The sequence below is a fragment of the Panthera tigris genome, chromosome C1 (genome assembly GCF_018350195.1).
Source record: "Panthera tigris isolate Pti1 chromosome C1, P.tigris_Pti1_mat1.1, whole genome shotgun sequence".
Taxonomy (NCBI): Eukaryota; Metazoa; Chordata; class Mammalia; order Carnivora; family Felidae; genus Panthera; species Panthera tigris.
Window position 1 is genome coordinate 33,319,540 of NC_056667.1, and position 8,763 is coordinate 33,328,302.

The 8,763-nt window shown below is 45.3% G+C and overlaps 1 long non-coding RNA gene across 1 annotated transcript; it reads left to right on the forward strand.

Moving 5' to 3' along the window:
* Window positions 1-609: 609 nt before the first annotated feature.
* Window positions 610-8,397, forward strand: LOC122241168. Its single transcript, XR_006221164.1, has 3 exons — window positions 610-946; window positions 1,306-1,401; window positions 8,230-8,397. It is a non-coding gene; the product is annotated as an uncharacterized LOC122241168 (long non-coding RNA).
* Window positions 8,398-8,763: the final 366 nt, after the last annotated feature.

The window sequence follows — 8,763 nt, forward strand, 5'->3', positions numbered from 1 at the left end:
GAGAGATGAATTTGAGGAGGGGCTCAGCGGTGAGAGAGCCTGAGCGTGTCTGGGAACCACAGAGCCGTTTCATTAGTTCCTATGCCTGTTGTCCATGTGGCAGAATCACCCAGAATACTTTAGAAAAACACAGATTTTTGTGGTTCCACCCAGCAATATGCTGAGTAGTAGGTGTCAGGTAGGACCTAGGCTCCCTAGGAAATTCTGGTGCCCAACCAGGTATGAGAACCCCCTGCTCTGCGGAGGAGGCTATCTCTAAGCAGGGATAGGCCTCACTGAAATACCAATCCCAGACCTCTAAGATCTGAGCAGAGATCTTGAGAAGGTGGGGAGGTAATACAAGCAATCCCTGACTTAGACTCCTCACCCCCCTCCCCCTCTCCAAGAGAGTCCCACATTCTGATGGCCACATTTGCCACCAGGGATAGACCCCGGAGATGCTACTCCCCTGGCCCCAAGCAGGACAACTTTCCTTCCCTCTGTCCATCCATCCATCTGTCCGATCACCAGACACAGTTCTTGAGCTCCCTCACATGTGCCAGGCGAGGTTTTGGGTCCTGGAGGTACAGTGGTGAATAAAGCAGACACTCTGCGTTCCCCCTACAGAACTTTCCATCAGCCCTGGCTCCCTTAGCTGGCGGAGCATGGTGTGCTTCATCATCAGGAATGTGGCTAAGTACAAGAGAACTGGGACAGGAAACCCACCCGGGGGGCTCAGACAGAGACAGCAGCAGCGCCCAGTGGCCCAGCCTCCAGACTCCGTGGCTTCCTGATTCTTCTCTCCCACAGGCCCCACCTCCTCTCCCAGATGGCTCAGGCCTTGCCTGCCCAGCTCTCAGGCTCTCCCCATGGTGCCTCTGCCAGGCAGGTCCTGGTGCCCAGGGGAGGGGTGAGCTGTGCAGCCTCCACCTCACCCCCCAGCCCACAAAGAAGCCAACAGCCTTCGGTAAGTCCTGAGCAACTCTTCTCAAGGGCAGGGTCAAGGAGCATTTCCTCACAGGGGTAGCAGAAATAACAAACACGAGGAAATGACAGGGATTCTGGGGATTTCAGAGCACGCAGCCTGGGTACAGGATGGACCCACGCAGAGAGATGGGGGGAGAACCTTGTTGCAACAACTTCCTTGCCCCCCGCCAGAGCCATCTCCTTGCGTCTTCAGTGCCTTTATTCAGTCCTTCTGGTTCATCACAATCCCTTCCCTGCTCCAACCCCCACCCAAGCTGTCACCAGTGTGGGTGCTGTGATGTCACTGTCCCACTCACTCTGCCATTCATTCATTTCTTCCCTCGTTCATTCAACATATAGGTGCCACGTGCCAGACACAGGATGAAGCCATAGGCAGATGAGAGCCTCTCGTGGAATTGCCAGCTGAGTGGATAAACAAACAACAATGGGACAACGGTAATACAATGTGACTATTGCCACCATGGAGTTTTGCTCAGGGTGCCAAAAACCCAGGGAGGAACCAAAGGAAGGCTGATTCTTGGTGAAGGAACAGGAACTTAAAGAGAGTGTAGCATACGGTGGGAACAGCAAGCATCAAGGCAGTGAAAGATGGTTTGCAATGGCTAGAGCACAAGGAAGGCTCAAGGGACAGAGGGAGTGGAGCCTGGAGAGGTCAGAGGGGTGGTCCATGGAGGGCCTTGAATGCTGGGCTAAGGAACTAGAACTTTCCACCATAGGCAATGGGGAGCCATTGGAGGATTGTGAGCTGGGGAGGGACACGGTCAGATTTGTGTCTTCGAATGACAACGTGTGGCAGCTGGTTTGGGGAAATGGGCTGGAGCAGGAAAGGCCAGGCTGAGCAGCCAGGAGAGGACGACACATAGTCCAGGTGGGAGAAGCCAAGGCCTAACTAGGGCAAGACAGGTGGGTGGCTCAGCAGGTGTGAGCACCTCTGGGCATAAGAACCGAGGTCAGCGTGGGGCAGACAGGCTGCAGAGCTGGCCCCATCAGGGCGACTGGGCGTTTTTAGGGCTTGAGGTCAAAGACAGGCTGAGGCAGGCAGGAGCTCTAGGAACTCTTGGCCTTTGGGCTGGGGTAGGCTCAAGGTCAGCAGATGCAGCTGGGTCTGGGTCTAGAGACTTGGGAGGTCCACAGCAGGACTCCAACCTGCATGCAGGAATCAGGGCAAAGTCCAGCCCCGGAAAAGAGTTCCCAGGAGCCAGGCAGGGTGTCAGAGCCCTGGTCCTGAAGGAAGAGGCTACGAGGCAAAGAGCAGAGGACTCCTGCCTCCAGTTCCTTTATGTCATGAACCACTTCCCTTCTATGGCTACCTGTGAAGATGGGCTGCGGAGGCACCTGGGGCTACTTTCTTGCTCATGCTTCGTCCGTCTTCAGATGAGGCTCCCCTCAGACTCATCTTGAGTCCAATGACCATCTGCCCCCATCCTGGGGAACCGAAGTCTGCATGGGGTCTGACCTGCCCCTGGCTCCAAGCTCTGGTGAGGATGGACTCGGGCATGGCTCCACCCGCAAAGCGTGCAGTTGGAATGCCACATTTACCGCCAGGAAGTTTCTTGTAAAGATATATACACTTACATTACAATCCAGCAGTCCCACTGGTAGGTATTTACCCAACATGGAGGACAGAGTATGTTCACCCAAAGACTAGGCAAAAGGCCATAACAGCTCTATTTGTAATAGCCGAAGACTGGAAACGATCTACATGCTCGCTGACAGGTGACTAAAGAAACAAATTGTGATATAGCCATACAATGGGGCGCTACTCAGCAACGAAAAAGCATGAGCTAGTAATGCATGCAGCAACATGGACAAATGTCAAAGCCAGTTGAATGAAAGAAGCCAGAAAAGAGAGAGAGCATACATAATGCGTGTGATTCCATTTTTATGAAATTCTCGGAAATGCAAACTAATCTGCGTTGACAGAAAGCAGACCCATGGTTATCTGGGATGGAGGGTGGCGGAGGGATGACAAGGAGGATGACCAAGGGGATGAAGACCTTTCGGAGGTGATAGATAATGTGCATTATCTTGGTGGTGGCCAGAGTTTCAAGTGCGTATACATGTGTCAAAACTTGTCAGATTGTATCATTTAAACATGTGCTGTTTCTTGTACGTCAGTTATACCTCAATAAAGCTGTCTGAAAACTCTGATGCTAGTTATGCACGGTCATAGCCAGGCTGGTCCTTACACAGCATCCGTCACTGTGTCTTCCTCCCAACCACCAGGGCACAGCAAAAGGTTGCTGTGCACCAAACTCCGTGTCCTAAATACTTCCACTAAATATATGCAGTTTGGGGCGCCTGGGTGGCTCAGTCGTTTAAGCGTATGGCTCTTGATTTCAGCTCAGGTCATGATTTCATGGTTTGTGGGATCGAACCCCATGTCAGGCTCTGCACTAACGGTACGGAGCCTTCTTGGGATTCTCTGTCTCCCTCTCTTTTTACCCCTCCCCCACTCACACTATCTCTCTCAAAATAAATAAATAAACACTTAAAAAATGTATGAATGGAGTTTTCGGTTAAGCCTCACAACAGCCTTGTGAGGTGGCGCTGTTACTATGATCTCTGTTTTACATCTGAGGAAACTGAAGCTCAGAGAGGTTAAATCACTTCTGCAAGGAAATGTCATCTCACTGAATCCCAGCCCCAGCATTTGCTCCTAACCTAATCCAAACTCTGTTTGATTTGTTCTTATGATTATGCAAACATTGTGATATTTGTGGAGAACAGCGTTGAAACATTTAAATTGTTTTCCGTCCCTTGTATATCATTAAGTATCCTAGCACATCTCATAATATTTAGTTTTTCCATATTTTTATCCATATGAAGACAGTGTTTTTACTACCGTAATTCAATATGTGCATAAACATTTGTTCCCCCTCCCCCAACCCTGCATATTTACATGTGGTCTTATACTCCTCTGAGCAAAGAACACCAAGAAAAACAGTTTTTAGGTAGGTGATTTTGGGTTCTCAGGGAAAAGTCCTGAAAAGTGGAATGCAAGACACAAAGTGTTATGCTTTTTCCTCCTTATCTGGGTCTAAAAAAACACAACTCAACCTTTTTCCTGCTCAGTCTAAGCTGGAGCCTTTTGGGAGCTCTAATCTAGACATCCTTGTGACAGTTCAAACACCCATTCTCCCTCTTTGCAGGAAGTTGCTCACTCCCCACACCAACAACAGGTTCTGATTGGTTTTAGCCAGTCCATATATCCACAGCCATTGTCCAGGTTGGCCCCAAAGCACATCAGAGCCAGTGAAAAGCAAGATTTCTTCTGTTACTCCTGAGAAGGAGAAGCGGCCTCTCTTCTCCATGGGTGCTACCAGGAGACCCCCCCTTTTATGGAACACTGCAGGGAGGCACAAGGAGGCTCTTGGCAGACTGGTGGTGGGTGGTGGGAAGTTTTCGAATGGCACTGCAGACAGAGGTCAGGGCAGAGAGATAGAGAGCACCCCCTTCCCCATTCTCGCTGATGTTTGAGCCACCGGAAGCCAACTAACAGATTCCTTCTGTTTAAACCAGTTTTCATTCATCCATTTATTTGAACAACATATACTAATCTCTCCCTATGTGTTAGATACACTTGTAGGAGCAATAGGAGTTAGGTTTTCCATGACCAGAACCCTAAATATAATCTTAACCCAATCCTTAGTCATAAACTACAACTCTGATCCTTTTCTAGTGAAGAGCTTTTAATGGCAAGAAACAAAGGACGAAGGGGCATTAGTATGAGAGTATGTATGGTGCACTAAGCGAAATCCCAGGAATATTCTTTTTACTTTTTAAGTTAATTTATTTATTTTGAGAGAGAGAGAGCGTGCAAGTGGGGAATGGGCAGAGAGAAAGGGAGAAAGAGAGAGAGAATCCCAAGCAGGCTCCACACCAGCAGTGCAGAATCCGATGTGGGGATCGGACCCACAAACTGCAAGATCATGACCTGAGCTGAAGTCGGATGCTTAACCGACTGAACCACTCAGGTGCCCCCCACGAATATTCTTACAAAGATCCTACAGTGCTGGGCCTCAGGAGGTCCAGATGGAGGTAGGTCCCTAAAGATGAGGGATGCAGCCTCTGTCTAATCAGCGGAACTTCATGTCAGGGTCTAAATATCAATCATCTCCACTAACAGAGATCCTGAAATGATTTGTTCTCTGGACAAACTGTGATCCCTTTATAGATTTTTTTTTTTTTGAAAGAGAGAGGGCGCAAGTGAGCAAGGGACAGAAAGAAAGAGAGGGAGAGAAGTGGGGCTCACCTAGGGCTCAAGCTTACCCAAAGCGGGACTCAAACTCATGAACCATGAGATCATGACCTGAGCCGAAGTCAGATGCTTAGCCAACTGAGCCACCCAGTCACCCCCTTTATAGATCTTTAGTAGCAATCTCCACCGGACAAATACTGCAACTCATATATATAATACTGGACAAAAATAGTAAATCCTTTCAAATGTATAATATTAGAACTCCTTTCAAATTAAAAAATTTTGCTCACGAAAGTGCTCAGTGCCTTTCCCCTTTGGCTAAACTTCCTAAGATTTCATTTTTCCTACCTTGGTGCTCTGAGGCCCCTCCTACACTGCTGACCACAAGGCCAATCTTGGAGGTGGCTTTGTGTCTAAAAAGAAGCCTGTATTTTTAAAAAGTAGGTTTTATTTAGACACAAATTACACGCAATAAAATTCTCCAGTTTCTAGTGTAAAATATGATTGACAAATGTATAGTTGCATAGCCCCCATACATATAGATATACATGTATCTATACCTCGATATGTGTATTGAGATAGAAAGCATTTCTATCACCCTAAAAGTTCCCTGTACCCTTTGAAGTCAATCCCTTCCCCCTCCTCTCAGCCTCTGGCAACTACTGATCTGCTTTCTGTCATCATAATTGCGAATTTCCAGGATTTCTTATAAACGGAATCATCTAATATGCATTCTCTTGTGTCTGGCTTCCGTCAGCCAGCATAATGATTTTGAGATTCATCCATATTATTGTGTATATATCACAATAGCAGTAGTATGCTGAGTAAATTCCATTCTGTGGATATACGACAGACGGTTAACCCATTTACCAGCTAATTGGCATTTGGGTTCTCTTCAGCTTTTGGCTATGGTGAACAGAGTTGCCATGGACATTCACTTATATGTCCTTCGATAAATATCTCTCGGTAAATATCTCTTGGGCAAACATGTAGGAATGGGATGGCATGGGTGTAATGTAAGTGCATATTTATTTTACAAGGAACTGCCAGACTGTTTTTCAAAGTTGGACCATTTTTCATTCCCACCAGCATTATAGGGGAGTTATAGTTGTCCACATCCTCGTTACCATTGGCGTGGTCAATTTTTCTATTTTATTTTTTTATTTTTAGTCATTCTAGTGGATGTGGAGTGGCATTTCATTGTGATTTAACTTTGGGTTTCTCTGATGACTAATGATGTTAAGATACGAGTATCTTGTTGTGTGTGCTTTGGCTGTTTATGTATCTTCTTTGGTGAAGTGTCTAATCAAATCTTTTTTCCATTAAAATAGTTGGTTGCCTTCCTACTTTGAGTTGTCAGAACTCTTTATGTATTCTGGCTAAAAGTCCCTTATCCGATACGTGTTTTGCAAATGCTTTCACCCATTTGTGCCTTGCCTTTGCCTTTTTTTTTTTTTTTTTAAATTTTTTTTTTTCAACATTTATTTATTTTTGGGACAGAGAGAGACAGAGCATGAACGGGGGAGGGGCAGAGAGAGAGGGAGACACAGAATCGAAACAGGCTCCAGGCTCTGAGCCATCAGCCCAGAGCCTGACGCGGGGCTCGAACTCACGGAGTGCGAGATCGTGACCTGGCTGAAGTCGGACGCCCAACCGACTGCGCCACCCAGGCGCCCCGCCTTTGCCTTTTTAATGATGTCTTTTAAAGAGCAGAAGTTTTTCATTTTCTTTTATGGTTTCTGACTTTTGTGTCCTATCTAAGAAACTTTTGCTTAGCTCAGGGTTTCTTAATTCCAGTACAATTGTTATTCTGGGTCAGATAATTCTTTGTAGGGGGAGGCTGTCTGTGTATTGCAGAATATTTAGTAGCTTTCCTGCCCTTTACCCACTAACTTAGTAGCATCATCCCTCCAGTTGTGACAACCAAAAATGTCTTCAGACATTGCCAAATGTTTCGGGGGTGGGGGGAGGGGAGCCTTTCCCAGGTTAAGAAACACTGACCTAAACCAACAAAAAAATTATTTTCTTCTACATTCTCTTCTAGAAGCTGTATAGCATAAATTCTTACAATTTCTATGACATATTTTGAGTTGATTCTTGCATTTGATGTGATGGTCGAGATTCATTTTGTTGCATGCAGATACTTAATTGTTTTAGCCCCATTTGTTGAAAAGGCCATCTATCCTTCCCCCATTGAATTATCTTGGCCCCTTTATAAAAAATTGATTGATTACGTTAACTGTAGGTCTATTTCTGGACTCTCTGTTTATTCCACTGATTTTTATGTCTATCCTTACATCAATACTGCACTGTCTTGATTACTGTAGCTTTATATTAAGTCTTGAAATCAGGTAGTATAATACTGAAACTTTGTTCTTTACAAAATTGTTTTGGTTGTCTTAAGACCTTCACATTTGTGTAACTTTGGAATCAACTTGTTAATTTCTACAAAAACATCTTGCTGGTGTTTTGATTGAGATTGTATTGAATCTATAGATCAGTCTAAGATCTATACAATACAATACAGGTATTCTCATCTACAAACATACTTTATCTTTGCAAAGTTTTATTCACAGCGTTTTGTTGTTTTCAATGTACTGGTTGCAGTGGTTTTAAAAATATAAACCTCAGGGGCGCCCGGGGGGCTCAGGGGCGCCCGGGGGGCTCAGTCAGTTAAGTGTCCGACTCTTGACTTCAGCTCAGGTCATGATCTCACGGTTCATCGGTTTGAGCCTTGCATTGGGCTCTGCATTGACAGTGCGAAGCCTACTTGGGATTCTCTCTTCCTCTCTGACCCTCTCCTGTACTCTTGCACACTCTCTTTCAAAATAAATAATAAACTTAAAAAAATTAAAAATTAAAATTGAAAATATGTTCAGAAATTATTTGATATACCTCCGTTTCAAAATTGGAGACTAATTCTCCCCTTGAGTAAGGGCTAGATGTGATGGCTTGACTTGTTCAAATGATACAATAAGGCAGAAGTGACAGTGTGGGGCTCTGGAGACTAGGTCATAAAAAAACACTGTGGCGTTCCAATTGGATTGCCCTTTCTCTCTTAGATCATTCACACTGGGAGAAGCCAGCTGGTATGTTGTAAGCAGCCCTATGGAGAGTTCCATGTGATGAGCAACAGAGGTTTCCTGCTAACAGCCACATCAAGCCTTCAGATGACCACAGCTCTGGCCAACATCTGGGTTGCAACCTATGAGTGACACTGAACCAGAGCCATGCAGGTAAACTGCTCTTGAATTCCTGATCCATGGAAACTGCAAATGTTTCCTGTTTTAAGCTACTAAGTTTGGGATAATTTGTTACACAGCAGTAGATAACTAATACATACATCTTGCATTTATTCTGTTAAATGTATCACTATTTGATTTTTTGATGCAATTTTATTTTTTAGTTTTATGTATTTTTAAGATTTTGTTTATTTCTTTATTTTAATTTTTTAAATATTTATTTATTTTTGAGAGACACAGAGAGAGAGACAGACAGACAGAGCACAAGCAGGGGAGGGGCAGAGAGAGAAAGACAGAGGATACAAAACAGGCTCTGCACTGACAGCAGGGCTCAAACTCACAAACTGTGAGATC